Genomic DNA, 16,701 nt, shown 5'->3' with positions numbered 1-16,701 from the left:
GTCAGTTGATTCTAACAATGGTGCCCCAGACTGTTCAATGGGGAGAGAATAGTGTCTTCAACAGATGGTGCTGGGGAAGCAATATTCACATGCCAAGGGATGAAGTTGGACTTCTACTCCACACCATATATAAAACTTAACACAAAATGGATAGAAGACCTAAATTAAGAGCTAAATTAAGAGCTAAAATTCTTTAGATGAAAACAAGACCTCAAATTTGATGGTGATTTCTTAAATATGGCTCAAAAAATACTCTAGCAACTGAAGGAAAATCAAATTCATCAAAATTAAAAATGTTCATGGTTCTACATATAGTATCTATGTTACAATTATTACATAATTACGTAATTTAATATTATACTATCGTAAAACTTAACAAGAAAAAGACAATCCAGTAATGGCTGTTTATGATGACTTAACAGTTGTGAGGAGTACTGGTCAGATATTCTGGAAGATCCCCCTCTTTGGGAATTAGTCTGTTTTTCTCATGATTAGGTGGGGATTATGGGGGAGGAAGATCACAGAGGTAAAGTGATCATACGAAGGTTACATACTCTCAGTGTGAGTTATGACTTGATTGACCTTGACCACTTGGCAGAAGCAGTGTTTCTCTCCATTATGAAATTACTCTGGGTACTCTGTTCTGGAAGGTCACTGTGTAGCTCAGTCTTAGAAATGAGAAGTTATGTTCCGTCCCCCGCCACCCGTTTTTTTTTTTTTAAACTATTTCTGTCAGTGATCCCTGTTAAGTGTGCACTGTGGAATCAACTGAGATTATTTGTCTCATTATCTTCTCTTCAGTACCAACCCCCTGCCATGTAACACACCGAATACATTTTTACTCAAAATAATGCAATTGAGAGATTGCATAATTCTATAATATCTATAGAATCTTACTAAGATTCTATAATAAAAGGGCCTTTACTAGGACTTGAGCATACAGGAACTATTTACTGATGAATATTATATGAGGGGTAAAAACTCCATTTTTAATTGACCTATAGTTGATTTGTAATGTTATGTTAGTTTCATGTATACAGCAAGGTGATTCAGTTATATATATATATATATATATATATATATATATATATGTGCATCAGTGTTTTCCTGGAAAATATATATGTATTTTTTTAAACATATGTTTCTAGGACTTCTCTGGTGGTCCAGTGGTTAAGATTGCTAGTGGTTAAGACTTCCAATACAGAGGGCATAGGTTCAATCCCTGGTGGAGGAACTAACATGCCACATGGCACAGCCAAAAAATATATTTATCAAATATATATATAAGCAGAGAAGGGCAGAAGTGCTCTCAGCCCTTCCCTTCCAAAGGCCTTTCCCAGAAATCGTGCACACTTCCTTTTTTTTTATCTCATTGGCTAGAACTTAAGTCACATGGCCACATTTTGTTGCAATGAAATAGAGAGAGGAAATAGCTGGAATTCCAGAAACTATCTTGGGGTTGTGAGGTGACCTTAATGATAGGAAGATTCAGGGACAATAGTGTTTTTAATGCTTAGGGTCTTCTTTAGGACTTGTTGCTTGTTGCTTATAGGAAGTAAAAGCTGAAAAAGTAAGGAACCACTGAGTCCTTGAACACACAGGTGGCATGGCCAAATGGACTTAAAAGCTTTTCTTAGATGGTCTAGGGAAATGACCAGCTAGAAACAGAAAAGTCAAAAGAAAGACCTAGGAGGCATTTTTGTGAAGACTTATAAGACCTTGCTTAGTAATACAGTGCATATTAAATTAGATAATTCCATTGTGGCTTCCCCAGTGGCGCTAGTGGTAAAGAACCTGCCAGCCAATGCAGGAGGCATTAAGAGATGCGGGTTCAATCCCTAGGTTGGGGAGATCCTCTGGAGGAGGAATGCAGCAAGCGCTCCTGACTGGTTCGTTTTCTACTCTTCACCCTCTGCCATCCATTCTCCACTTCAGTATTCTTTGAAGGAACTCAGGTCTGATAGCATCATTTTCTCATACTCACTGTTTCCTGTTAACAGATCCTTGTTATGGCTCCCTCATCTCTCTCAGCTTTCTCTCCCCACTCTTCTGAGGTTCATGACACTCTAGCCACACTTAAGACTTTTTTCAGTTCTTTTTTTCTACCTCTGAGCTTTTTCATGTTGTTGTTCCCTGTCTAGAATGCCCTTCCTCTCCCCAGTGCATATCGAACTCCTACTTCTATCCTTTATTTTCATCATAAAAGTAACCAATTAAGAGAAGTTACCCCCTCCCAATCTAAATCCAGTTTCTTATATTCATCTCATTTAATCCCTAATAGTCTTACATGACACTGATCATAATTTTTTACTATATTCTCTAATGTTTATTTAATATTTACCTCACCACAAGATCATAGGCTTTTTAAAGTTAGGAGCAAAGTTTGTTTCATTTTTATGATTATAGATCTAGCACTTACATAATAGGTTCATGCTGCTGCTAAGTCGCTTCAGTTGTGTCCAACTCTGTGCGACCCCATGGACTGCAGTCTACCAGGCTTCTCTGTCCGTGGGATTCTCCAGGCAAGAACACTGGAGTGGGTTGCCATTTCCTTCTCCAAAATAGGTTCATAGTTGACACTAAATAAATATCACTTGACTTAATGATTACATAGTGGATGAAGAGAGCAGAACAGAGTAAGGAGCAGGACAGGAAGATAGGAAGTTACTAGAAATAGAGACCTAACTCATGAAGTTGAAATGCATCCAGTTAACGATTGTACAGTCTTAGCTTTGCGCAGTCAGAAAAAGAAATTGAGGCTTAGATTACTAATTTACTCAGCTTCACAGATAAGTGGCAGAAGCAGGACTCCACTAGGTCTGTGTGATTGAAATCCATGTTCTTAATCACCTCCCCTGAACACACACTGTAGGTGCCCTACTTGTAGGCTCTTGGCATTCAGCGTTCTGGTTTGTGCCATTGTTGGCAGTCTGCACATACCTGTAGCCCCACCTGAGGATGTCCTCATGATCCGTGCTGGATGTAGACTGAAAACAATACGACATTAACACCCTGGGAATAGTTGCCAACCAGACAAAGGCAGGGGCTTCCCTGGTGGTTCAGATGGTAAAGAGTCTGCCGGCAATGCAGGAGACCTGGGTTCAATCCCTGGATCTGGAAGATCCCCTGGAGAAGGAAACGGCAACTCACTCCAGTATTCTTGCCTGGAGAATTCCATGGACAGAGGAGCCTGACAGGCTGCAGTCCATGCGGTCGCAAAGAGTGGACTGAGCGACTAACATTTTCAGACAAAGGTAGGCAGGAGTCAGTGAATAAAACCCCAGCACCCTCACGTATGGGACAACTCTGAGGTGTGTTCTACCCTTTTGGTTCTCCATGAGGGTTGAGCCCTAGGTCTCAGTGCAGTAACGTGCTTGAAACTGACTATCAACTCCCTTTCTTTCTCTGTTTCACTTTGCTCCCCTGCCTTTACTTCTTGGCATTACCTCCCAAATAATCACTTCCTCACATCCTTTATTCCACCTCTGCTTTAGGAAGAATGCAACCTAAGACACTTGCTCCCTTTACAAAATAAAAGTAGAAAAATGCAAAATGCCCCAACAATAGCTATAAAATTTGTTTAGTTTTCCCAACAATTATCAAACTCACAAGCCAACATTAATTTCCTCAATATTTTTGTGAAAGCCTAACCATTTCCTTTTCAGGTTTTTTCCCATTTTAAGGATTGTCTTAATTATCTTGTAGCAATGTTAAATTATGTTTTTACTCTGTTTTTAAGAGAAAAAATCTGGAAGCTTTGTGTTTAGGCTATGTAATTTTAGTATGCAAAGGTTGGAATTGAAATCACTATATTTGAGCAGTCAGCCCTGCCAACATCTGAGCTCTGGCTGGGAGTCAGAGAATAGCACTTAACATGCAGTGAGAGGGCTCTTGGAATACTACTACCTTCAGAGCACAGGCCAAATCAAAATGATTTAAACATCCAAAAGATATGGGACTAAAACATTTAATGGATCAAAGAGTGCCAAACATGGGTACCCTGGACATGCAGACATTGTGAGCTGTAAGCATTGGTTTAAAGGCCTATTGTGAAACTTCAGCTGGCTTAAAGATAGACTTGAGGAGAAGGAGAGGGGGTATGCTCATTGCAAGAGATAATGTATTCATGAAATAATTTGGAAACTGATTACGTGTGATGAATCCTAATTATAGCTATTTACTGTGGTGAATATTTAGGAAAATCAAGGTCTCAAAAAAAGACTCTAGCTCCTGCTTTAATTATTTAGGAAGAAAAATAAGTTACTCCAGTCTTACATACTGTAATTATTTCTTACATTCAGTTTACGTATTTTATATTTAGGACCACAGCATATGTCTCTTTTCTGTTTCTTCCTTAAATTTTTCTTAAGAGTCCTTGCCCACCCCACCAAGGAGAAAATGTAAATTACCACCATCACTCAGATGAATTCCCTAGTTTCTTCTGAACCTTCACCTCACAGCTGTTGCATGAAATACAGTCACTAGAATATTAGCTAAATGAAAATGTCTATCTAAAATGACAGTTTTCTAATATTCTTATAACAAATAACTTTGCAGGAGAATAAACAGATAATTAAACACATTTTTTTTTCCATCTGCAAATAGCTCATCTGGAATTATACCAGATGCTAATAGTGGTTAGGAAAGCAGAAACATGAATGAATTCTTACCTCTATTTTTTTTTAAGTTTCTGTAAAATGATTATATTTCTTTGGCAGCAAAAATATTTATAAAAATGTAAAAGTTGCTTTTAAGCTATAATTCTTATTCTAGTTGTGAAAGTTAATATCTAATGAAAGGCAAAAAAGATCAGAAAACCTGTGTATCTTAAACTGAAAAATCACATATTTTATATATTGTCCCACTACTGTCTTTGGGCAAATATTTCTCAAAAAAGTTGTTAAAAGTCTGCAAATCCCATCTGTGCAATCAGAAAGAAAGTTCTTAACCTATTTAACCTTTGGGTACATGCATTATATAAGCCTAGCAGTTTATCACTTTGCTGGCTGCAAACTGTATACCTCATCCAGTTATGAAACAGGAGGCAAAGAAATATGTAAGCAGGAAGTAAGTTACAAAATATCTGAGCTAGCTACAAAATGACTGAAAAATTGACAATGTAAAGTCCAAGCTAATTGATCACATTTACAATTTATATCATTCATCGTTAAGATGAGATAGTGATATTTAAACTACATTACAAATGACAAGACACAACTTGGAGATGTTATTAAGGTTTTTAACATTGTAGTTATTTTTGGCTGCACTGGGTCTTTGTTGCTGCATGTGGGCTTGCTCTAGTGCAGCGAGCAAAGGCTACTCTCTAGTTACGGTTCACAGGCTTCTCACTGCGGTGGCTTCTCTACTTACAGGGCACAGGTTCTAGGACATGAGGGCTTCAGTAGTTGTGGCACGTGGGCTCAGTGGTTGTGGTGCAAGGGCTTAGTTGCTCTGTGGCATGTAGGATCTTCCAGGATCAGGAATCGAACCTACCCCCCCTGCATTGGCAGGCGGATTCTTAACCACTTGACCACCAGGGAAGTCCTTATTAGGATATTTTAATAGTAGTCATGAGGGCAGGGACTGTGTGTCTTGTCCAGTTAATATTTGCTGAATTTATATATTTATGTGTCCTAAAACCTATAAGGCACTAGGATAGATTAAAAACAAATAAACAAGAATGAGATATGTCCTGCTCCCTACAGAATGGGCAAAGTGGTGAAGTTACATGTTAACACACCTCAATTGCCTTATACGTCAGTAAAGAATATGTGTTTGCCTTCATCATTCATTGTATAGAAGGACAGACTATAGGCTTCACTGTGCAGTGGAGAAGCAGAGCCTGTGGAGTCAAACGTGAGCTTCAGTCCTCTTGAATGTTCTCCAAACATATGCCTTTTGTTCCAGTAACGTGGCAGGAAGTTTGCTGCTCACCAAAGTGTCCTTGTGCTCCCCATTTCTTGTGCTAGGGCTGATCAAAGAACCATAAGCAGAAGGGCCGTGTGTCGCTTCTAAACCAAAGCTTTTAATAACTGGTGGGTCTCTCTCTTCCTTCTGCCTCAGCACCTTAGATGTATATTCCAAGTGATAAATGAGCCAAAGAGAGGAAGCAGCCTGGATCCCTGAGTCACCATTTGGTGGGAGTTGCCCCAGAGAGTCATTAAAAACTACAAGAAACCTTGAAGAAGAATCAATGTCGTTACATATTTTTTTAAGTATTTATGTTTGTTTAGTTATTTGGCTGCGCCAGGTCTTGGATGTGGCATGCAGAATCTTTAGTTGTGGCATGTGGGATCTAGTTCCCCAACCAGAGATTGAACCCTAGCCCCCTGCTTGAACTCTTGGTCCCGATCCTTCAACTCTGAGCATTGGGAGCTCAGCGTCTTAGCCATTGGACCACCAGAGATGTCCCAGTCATTATATCTTAAACAGAGGTATTTGGATTTGTTACAGCAGCAAAACTTAGTCTGTTCTGACAAATAGAGGTAAAAGATTCAGTTGATGGGTTCTTAAGCCCATGATGGAAGAATCAGTTTGAAGGCAAGACTATGAGATACACTTTTTAAAAGTAGCCCAAAATTGGGACTTCCCTGGCCATCTAGGGGTTAAGACTCCTCACTTCCAATTTGAGGAGCACAGTTCGATTCCTGATCAGGGAACTAGGATTCTACATGCCTCATGGCGTGGCCAAAAGAAAGCCAAAATGGATGTGTCTTTCTGAAGTCTTGCACTTCACAAACAGTGGGAAAGACCTGACTGCCAGGAGCAGGAGCTCCGCCCCTGGCAAAGGTCATGAGGAATGAGGCTCGGCATACGCAAAGGTGAGATCGAGCCTCAGGAGTCCCCCTGGAAATTCTCGAGCATCTACCCCCAAAACCAGAGTCTGCCTAGTTTCTGCTTTGTGCTCTCACCTACACCTCTGACTTTACGGGGGCAGTCCCCCACTACCTCTCTCTGAAAAAAAGGAGTTAACTTACAGCTCCAGTTAATAAAGTTCCTGGGTGTGATAGTGTTTCAACCTACAAACTGCTTTGGAAGTCCTCTAGCCTGCCTGAATAGGTTTTTCCGGCCACATGTGATTGCTCAGAGCCTCCTAACTGTGAGAGGCATGAGATGTTCTAAACTGTCTAAATACAGATTCCTTTGAGCAGTTAAAAGATAGATTAGAAATTGTGTTGGTGAAGAGTTTTTCACTTGTTGGGCCAGTGTTTGCTGCTAAGTCTCCATATCCCTCGCCTGCTGTGTCCCTGGCAGTGTATTGATTAATATAATTGGTGTAAGTAGTAGCTTTAATGTTTGCAACCTTGGACCCTTGAGTTAATTCTTTTACTTGTTATAGCCCACCACACCTTTGCCCTATAGGAATGCAACTTTATCTAATGCTTTTGGAGGGTGGCTCCTGACCAATCACCTTTAGAGAAAAATAAGTTCTCTGAAGAAAGGGTCTTAAAATGTTAACAGGCCTCTGGGCCAGAAGATGATGCAAATCACCTAAACTTTTGCATATGATAAGTTTGCAGGAAGAAAGCCTGGCTTACTGCATGGCTCTACCCCTTCCCCCATTATCCTCTATGCATAACTTAAGGTATAAAAACTACTTTGGAAAATTAAGTGCGGGCCTTGTTCACCAAAACCTGGTCTCCCCATGTTCTTTCTCTCACCTTCTGGCTGAATTATTCAGCCTCTTCTCTCCACTGAATTTCCTCACTGAGCTATCCTTATTTTATTACTTTTTTTTTTTTAATTTAATTTTATTTTATTTTTAAACTTTACATAATTGTATTAGTTTTGCCAAATATCAAAATGAATCCACCACAGGTATACATGTGTTCCCCATCCTGAACCCTCCTCCCTCCTCCCTCCCCATTCCATCTCTCTGGGTCGTCCCAGTGCACCAGCCCCAAGCATCCAGTATCGTGCATCGAACCAGGACTGGCAACTCGTTTCATGCATGATATTTTACATGTTTCAATGCCATTCTCCCAAATCTTCCCACCCTCTCCCTCTCTCACAGAGTCCATAAGACTGTTCTATACATCAGTGTCTCTTTATATCCTTAATTAACGTTTAATTAAGCAGTTGTTTCCTGATCCTCGCCGACACTGTCCCCGCTTTGAATTCCCTGGATCCACCGGGGCTGGACCCCGGCACCTGACCAACCTCCAAACCTAGCCTAGCCAGTCCTTGCTACCCAGTATTTATTTATTTATTTTTGGCTGTGCTGGGTCTTCATTACTGCACGTGGGGTTTCTCTAGTTACAGCAAGAGGCAGTTTGTTGCAGTGCACGGGCTTCTCATTGCAGTGGAGTTTCATGTTTCGGAGCTCAGGTTCTGGAGCATGGGCTTTACTAGCTGCAGCTGGCAGGCTCTGTTGTGGCAAGTGGAATCTTCCTGGATCAGGGATCAAACCTGTGTTCACTGCATTGGCAGGCAGATTCCTAACCACTGGAATATCAGATAAGTCTTACCCAGTATTTAAACCAGAATAAACTTTTGTCTCTGCAACTTGTAGGATTTGATCAAAATAATCTTCAGCTTCAGTCTCCTTGTCTATAAAATGGGTCATATCATACTATACTCATAAGATTGTTCTGAAAATAAATTGTATTGCAAAGCACTTAGCTCGGGGCCTGGCAGGTAGAGGTGCTTCACAAGAGTTATTTCCCTCCCCTGTCCTTTATCTGAGGCCAGTACTTCTCCACACTGACTGCATTTTAAAATCATTTGGGAAGCTTTAAGGAAAAAACCAACCTGTATCCCACCCTAAACCAAATAATCAGAATCTGTAGAGGTGAGGCTGGGGCATAGACATTTTTAGAAAGCACCAGGTGAGGGATTTCTCTGGTGGTCCATGGGCAAAGACAACAGTCCCAAGGCAGGAGGCCTGAGTTCAATCCCTGGTCAGGGAACTAGATCTCACATGCCGAAACTAAAGGTCCTGCATGCCACAGCTAAGACCCAGTACAGCCAAATACATATTTAAAAAAGAAACACCAGGTGATTGTGTTGTTGAGCCGGAGTTGAGAATGATTGCCTTAGGCAATGTGTAAACAAACTATTTGGTTACACATAATTTAAAATAAAGCCTTAATAATTTAAAAAAAAAACCTTCAAACAATACCAGAATGACCACTTCACAGACTTGGAGCTTTAAAAAGGCTTATTTATAAATGACAGACACAAAGAGTAAGTAGTTGCTAGATGCTCTCAGGGTCTGAAGGGCATTCTGATAAGCCCAGTGATGTTGCAATGGAAAGAATGGGCTCAGATACCATTTCTGTTGTTTATGGTGATGACTTTTTCTGTTGTTACAGGCTGAACTGTGTGTCTCTCTGAATTCATATGTTGAGGTCCTAACCCCAGTACCGCTGAATTTGTGTCTGGAGAATAGAGTCTTTGAAGAGAGAATTAAAATGAAGTTTTTAGAGTGGGCCCTAATCCTATATGATTGATACCCATATTAGAGAGGGGGTGTGTGTGTGTGTGTGTGTGTGTGTGTGTGTGTTTTGGCTACACGGCATGTCATTCCAGATCTTAACTCCCCAACCAGGGATCAAATCTGTACCCCGCTCAGTGGAAGCACAGAGTCTTAACCAGTGCCAGGGAAGTCCTGTAAGAGGAATCTGAACACAGATATGTACAGATGGAAGATGACATGAATTCACTGGGACAAGACACCCGTGATCTTGATCTTGAACTTACAGCCTTTGGAACTGTGAGAAAAAGAAATCTCTTGTTTAAGCCACCCAGTCTGTCCTCCTTTATTGCAGCAGCCCTACCAAACTAATGTACCTGTGTTACAGCTAAAGTGTGTAGTTGGTTTTTGGTGGTGGGTGGGAGAAATAGCCACACTGCCTCCGTTTTAATAAGAGATGTTCAGAGAGAAGATGGGTTTTTGTAAGCCCTTGAACTTGAGTACTTCGACTGTTTGATGTTATATTTATGTTAGTCCCGCTCAGTCACATCTGACTCTTTGAGACCCCATGGACTGTAGCTTGTCAGGCTCCTCTGTCCATGGAATTCTCCAGGCAAGAAAACTGGAGTGGGTTGCCATTTCCTTCTCCAGGGGATCTTCCCGACCCAGGGATCAAACCCCTGTCTCCTGTGTCTCCTGCTTTGCAAGTGGATTCTTTACTTAGTCTGAGCCACCAGGGAAGCTAGGTAATGTAAAACAATAGAGCAGGCTGTCTTTGTCCAGGAAGTGCAGATCATTGTGTCTTCCGGCTCAGCCGCCTTCTGAAGGGGCCGCTCTTGCCCACAGCCTCTGTTACACACAGACAGTTGCCTTTTCTCCCCCTACACTGCCCACCCCCTTTTTTAAAATTAAATTTATTTATTTTAATTAGAGGCTAATTACTTTACAATATTGTATTGGGTTTGCCATACATCAACATGAATCCACCACGGGCTGCCCACCCTTTCTGCCATAGCAGACTGGGCTTAGCGGACCTTCAAGAAAAGATTTGCTGGGCCAATCAGATTCTCTCTTGAAATTTTGGAATTGGGACACTGAGAACCAAACCCTTTAGCTCTAATGAACAGAGCTGAACAGTCACATTGGACTCCTTGGCTCAGGCCACTTGGCTGGACCATGATCTAGAGGAGTTTTAAAAAGTAAGTCGAGGGAGGAGAGGAAAAAGTAGACCCGCAGGGACTAACAGTAGGTTTGACTTCTTCACTGGAGCCAGCTTGAATGGGTTTCTGTACCACAACCAGAAGGGTTAAACTGGAACATCATGAAATAAAAAGAGTGCGGACCTTGAGGCCAAAGTTCTGCCCTGAGGGGCCACCAAAAAATCAGTCTAACCTCTCTTCCATGGAGACCCAGAAGACTTCCAGACAGGAAAACCCTAGAGGACAGCCTCAGCAGCAGCATGGCTAATATTTTCTAAGAAATTAAGCCAGGGGACTTTGCTGGTGTTCCAGTGGCTAAGACTCTACACTCCCAATGCCGGGGACTATATCCCACACTCAGCAACTAAAGATCCCATGTGCTGCAAATAAGACCTAGTGTAACCAAGTAAATAAAAATAAATGTTTTTTAAAAGAGAAAAGATAAGCCAGGCCCTTTGCATGAACTATCAAGCTTTTGAGATAAGGCACAGCAGATGAGTGAAAAGAGAGGTTAAGAAACCTGCCTTAGTCATATAGTTATTGCGGTAAATTGATTACAAATATGCCACAATTGTTTGCCCTTCTTGTATCCTCCTTCTTTGCATTGTGACTTTATAGCTGCTCCCAACAAGAGGTGGAATCTGAGCTGGCCCTGCAACTTGTTTTGGCATTAATGTGGCATAAATGACATTGTCAGTTCGGAGGCTAGGCTTTAGAGGTCTTCAGTGGTGCTTCTTGATTTCTTAGAACTCTGAGCATGTGAAGGAGTCCAGGCTACTGTAATGAAAGCTGAGACACATGTGGTCCAGAACCGCTGTGATCAACAGCCAACCACTGTGGTGTGACTGAGGCCATCTTAGGTGTTCCTCTGACACTCCGCCAACTGCCAGGTGTATGAATGAGTCCATCCTGGACTAGGCAGCACCCAGTCAACCTACCTGCTGACTACAGATGCATGAGTGAGTCCAGCCAGGATCAGCCAAACCACCCAGCCAACCCACAGAGTTATGAACTAAATAATTACTTAGGCTTATAAGCCTCTATGTTTCAGTGGTTTTGTTGTGCAGCAACAACCCTCCACTTGCCGGGAGCCGGCATATTGCATATTGAGTGCATATTGCATATTGAGTGCAGCACTTTCCACAGCATCATCTTTCAGGATCTGGAATAGCTCAACTGGAATTCTATCACTGCTGGGAGCCAGCGTGAGGAACTCCGCCCATGACAAAGGTCATGAGGAAGGAGGCTCGGCATACGCAAAGGCGGGATCGAGCCTCAGGAGTCCCCCTGGAAATTCTCGAGCATCTACCCCCTAAACCAGAGTCTGCCTACTTTCTGCTTTGTGCTTTCACCTACACCTCTGACTTTACAGGGGGCTGTCCCCCACTACCTCTCTCTGGAAAAAGAGTTAGCTTACAGCTCCAGTTAATAATTCTTGGATGTGACAGTGTTTCAGCCTACAAACTCCTTTGGAAATCCTCTAGCCTGCCTGAATGGGTTTTTCCGGCCACATGTGATTGTTCAGAGCCTCCCAACTGTGAGAGGCAGGAGATGTTCTAAACTGCCTAAACACAGATTCCTTTGAGTAGTTAAAAGATTGATTAGAAATTGTATTGGTGAAGGGTTTTTCACTTGTTGGGCCAATGTTTGCTGCTAAGTCTCCATACTCCTTACCTACTGTGTCCTTGGCAGTGTATTGATTGATATAATGGGTGTATAGAAATGTAAAATGCAGCTTTGTCCAATGCTTTTTGGAAGGCTGGCGCCTGACTTTGGAATAATCACCTTTAGAGAAAGATAAGTTTCTTAAAATGTTAACAGGCCTCCGGGCCAGAAGATGATGTCAATCACCTGAACTTTTGCATATGATAAGTTTGCAGGAAGAAAGCCTGGCTTGCTGCATGACTCTACCCCTTCCCCCATTATCCTCTATGCATACCTTAAGGTATAAAAACTACTTTGGAAAATAAAGTGCGGGCCTTGTTCACTGAAACTTGGTCTCCCCATGTCACTCTCTCTCCCAAATTCCAGCTGAGTGTCCATCTGGAGCGCGGATGTCCTCTGCGACCATTTATTTGCCTGGGCTTCTAAGACCCACTCGAGAAGGTGTCTAAGGTGGGGCACCTTCCGCTATTCGAGAGGGCGCCTGCGGCCTCCGTGGTCAGAGCTAACCTGGTGTCACGGGTTATATTGATTTTCCGCGTAAACCAAGCCACTCAGCTTCTTTTCTCCACTGAATTTTCCTACTGAGCTATCCTTATTTCAGCCGCTTTTCTCCACTGAATTTCTTCACTGAGCTATCCTCATTCTATTACTCTTTGTATCCTTAATTAAAGTGTAATTAAGCAGTTATTCCCTGACCCTCGCCTAGCCGTCTCTCCTTCGAATACCCTGGATCAGCCGGGGCTGGTCCCCGGCATCCACTGGTGCAGAGGGTCTGGGACCTGAACAGAAGAGCATCTGACTTCCACCCCAGTGAATTCTTTCATATCCTGAGCACACTGCAGCCTGGCCAATGCAATACCTTCCTGCTGAGAAGCCCCATATGTAGCATCTTCATTAGATTGTGGGATTGGTCTAGGTTCAAAACCAACTTTCCTTTGCAGGTTACTGGGCACTATGTTACCTGCAAACAATACCAACTGCCTCACAGAGACACCAGGAAGGTAAAATGAAATAGTACATCTAAAGTGTCCACAGTTGGCTTCCCTGGTGGTCCAGTGGTTGAGAATCTGCCTGGCAGTGCAGGGCACACGGATTCAATCCCTGGTCCCGTAAGATTCTGCATGCCACAGGGCAGTTAAGCCTATGTACCACAACTACTGAGTCTAGAGCCTTCAAGCCACAGTTACTGAGCCCACGTGCTGCAACTGCTGAAGCCCATGAGCCTAGAGCCCAAGCTCCACAACAAGAGAAGCCACCACAATAAGAAGCCCTTGCATCCCAACTACAGAGTAGCCCCCACTCGCTACAACTAGAGAATGCCTATGGATCGCAGGGAAGACCTAGTACAACCAAAATTAAATACATAAATAGAAAAAGAAAAGAGGAATAATAAAACAGTGTCTAGAGTTTAGCAGGCCCTAAAGTTTCCTGGAAGATGGAAGTTTACAATGGGTCCAAAATTTCTTGATAACTCAAATGGAGTTTTTGATGTTCAACCAACTGACATTTTTAGGAATGGTTATCTCTTCTTAGAGATACTGACTCTAAGAGAGTCATATACTTGTTATATGACTTATTATAAGAGTTATATACTTGTAACTCTTAGTTCTCAGAGAAGGCAATGGCACCCCACTCCAGTACTCTTGCCTGGAAAATCCCATGGATGGAGGAGCCTGGTGGGCTGCAGTCCATGGGGTCGCTAAAAGTCGGACACGACTAGCAACTTCACTTTTCACCTTCATGCATTGGAGAAGGAAATGGCAACCCACTCAAGTATTCTTGCCTGGAGAATCCCAGGGACGGGAGAGCCTGGTGAGCTGCCATCTATGGGGTCGCACAGAGTTGGACACAACTGAAGCGACTTAGCAGCAGCAGCAGCAGCAGCAGCAGTACTGATTTCTGGGTGTTCCCCTAGGGTCATTTGTGTCCTAAGATTTTAGGTCAAAAAAGATAGACTAGCACATTTTTCAGAAGTAGTGTTGACATGAACACTGACTTTTTGGTGGAAATAGAGTACACATCAATGAATGAACCAACCCAGATGACACTAAGATTTTTCTAAGTGTATCAACATTTTACTCTTTGAAAAAATACTGGGAAATCAGTTTTTCCTGTTTTTCATTTTGTTTTTTTATTTTGCATTTATAATCTTTGTATATGGACTTACACCAGATACAGAAATAGGGGAGCAGAATAGTGGAGAGGGCATTTACAAATATACTAACTTGTTTTTACTGTTGTTATCAATAACATTATTATTTTCACAAAGCATTCTCTAATTGGAATAGGAGATGACTTGACCCTAAATGGACTTTGAAAGTTTGTTCAGTCTGAACTACCTTCAGGTAGAAATGTTCTTGTTCACCTTCCGAAGTAGCCCTTAGAGGGAATAGTGGGAGTATTTTACGAGGGCTAAACTAAATTCTCAGGTTCACCTAGCTGTAGTTAAAAGTTTGAAGTGTCTTGGTTTGATGTCTTTTTGGCCGATCTGTTTCATGGTATCATGTTTTTTTAGAAGACTTTCTCGCCAAAAGTAGAAAAAGGAAAAATAGTAACAGAAGGAAACTACTTCAAAAAGTAGTGTTGGAAGTCTATTCCTCTTCAGATGACACCAGTGCTTAGAACTTTTGACTCAAAGCTCTTCATTTCCTACAAATACTTTTTTTTCCACTGTTCCAAAGGTGGAAGAAGCTCTGAATGGCAAAATTCTGTGCTTTTTTAAAAGCTGCTGGATAACTTCTCATCTCTAAGAGTACTGAAGTTTTGTCATACCAGACTGTGTATAACAAATCACAAAACATATGCATAAAGAAATCTAGACTCTTCTAATTGTGCCAATCCATGGGTAAAAAACTTACTTCTGGAGCCACACAGCTGTTGAAATCAGTCATATTTACAATTTTTACAAATGAGTTTATTTTAATAAAAACAAGTTACTCTGTGAACATGATCTCTAAACAGATTTATGTGGGTTGGCACAATCTGCTATGCTAAACATATATTCATATTGCTTAGGTCTGCAACCAGTTTTTTCTTTTTTGAGTGATGATAACAGTCTTGCTTTGTACAAGGATACCAAATAATTGGCAGCAATTCAGCTAAGGACACTGTTCTCAGCACTGAGCTATTGAAATTGTTTTCCTGGACAGAACTGCCCTCTGGGCATGGCCCTAAATTGGGAGAACTCTGGGCTGCTGGCACTGGGCAGTGAACCAGGCAGACAGCTTATAGAGAGAAGAAAGCGACTACAAATTGATGCTAAAGAAGAGGGGGAGGGGGAGGAGGAGTGGGAGAAAAGAGAGAAGGCAGAAAAAGGGAGGGAGAGAGAGAGGGAAAGAGGGAGAGAAAGGTAACATTTATATTCATAAATTCATACCTTTAAAGGGGTCTCTTGATGTATTTCTCCTTGATCTTTCTGACTGCTCACCTTGCTCGATGTTTTTATCCTCAACGTTTTTTGCTTAGTTACTAAACTAATCTCCTTGAAGACAGAAACGTTGCCTGACTCAGCTTTTCAGCTTCCACAGTGCCTGGCATACACTGGTACTCAAAAACCTAGTTGTTAAATGCTCAAGAAAAGATGAATTTCCCTATCTGAAGCATTTCATTTCCTCAGATAAATCCTAAGCGTGTCTGGGGGAGGGGCACAGTACTGCCCCCTAGGGGACGTATTGAAATTTTGTGGGGGCATGTTTTGTATTGTAGCTCTCATACTGGTGCCGGGTTTTCCCACAGTGAAAAATATTTTCTGATTTTTATTGAAACTAGTATAATATTTAAAAATACATTACTTTTGCTTATTTATCTTTATATTATTAGACCATTACAGTGGTTTCTTGTACGTAGTTTACATGTCAATAAATTGAATTCCAGGAGAGTAATGTTAAATTTTTGCTTTGTTGCATACAGGGTGTGGACTATGGCAGGATTGAATGCCTACTTTCACAAGATTAAGCTTTGCTTGCTTCTGCTTCCACAAGTTCTGGGGTTCTAAGAACCATATAAGTAAAAAAAAGCGGGTGTACATTGATTTCAACCATCAAGCTTTCGCTTTAAGCAACTGCATGTTTTGGGATTAATGTGGCTCAGCGGAGCGCTGCTGTCAAAGCACAGAGGGTCCAGGACTGGGGTGGCGGCGGGGAATGAACACTAAGCCACCAGAGAGTTCTCACACGTCCTGGTCCGTGAATTTGAGCCGACTAGCTTGAGGATGAGCCGTTTCTCTTTGCTTTGGTCTGTACTTTTCTCTATTTTAAAAATGATGTGGGGGGCGGAGGGAAGGAGGGAGGTGGGGAGGGGTCATTTTCCCCAAAGCCTGGGTCCCTCGCTGCGGGGCTGGTTCCCATTGAAGCTGTCGGGATTTTACGACCACAGCTTGAAAAGAAAGCCCTTCAGAAGAGTGACTCGTGAGAAGGCAAAGGA

Source organism: Bubalus bubalis, chromosome 15 (genome assembly GCF_019923935.1).
Source record: "Bubalus bubalis isolate 160015118507 breed Murrah chromosome 15, NDDB_SH_1, whole genome shotgun sequence".
In the NCBI taxonomy this organism is placed as follows: Eukaryota; Metazoa; Chordata; class Mammalia; order Artiodactyla; family Bovidae; genus Bubalus; species Bubalus bubalis.
Note: the sequence above shows the minus strand (reverse complement) of the source record.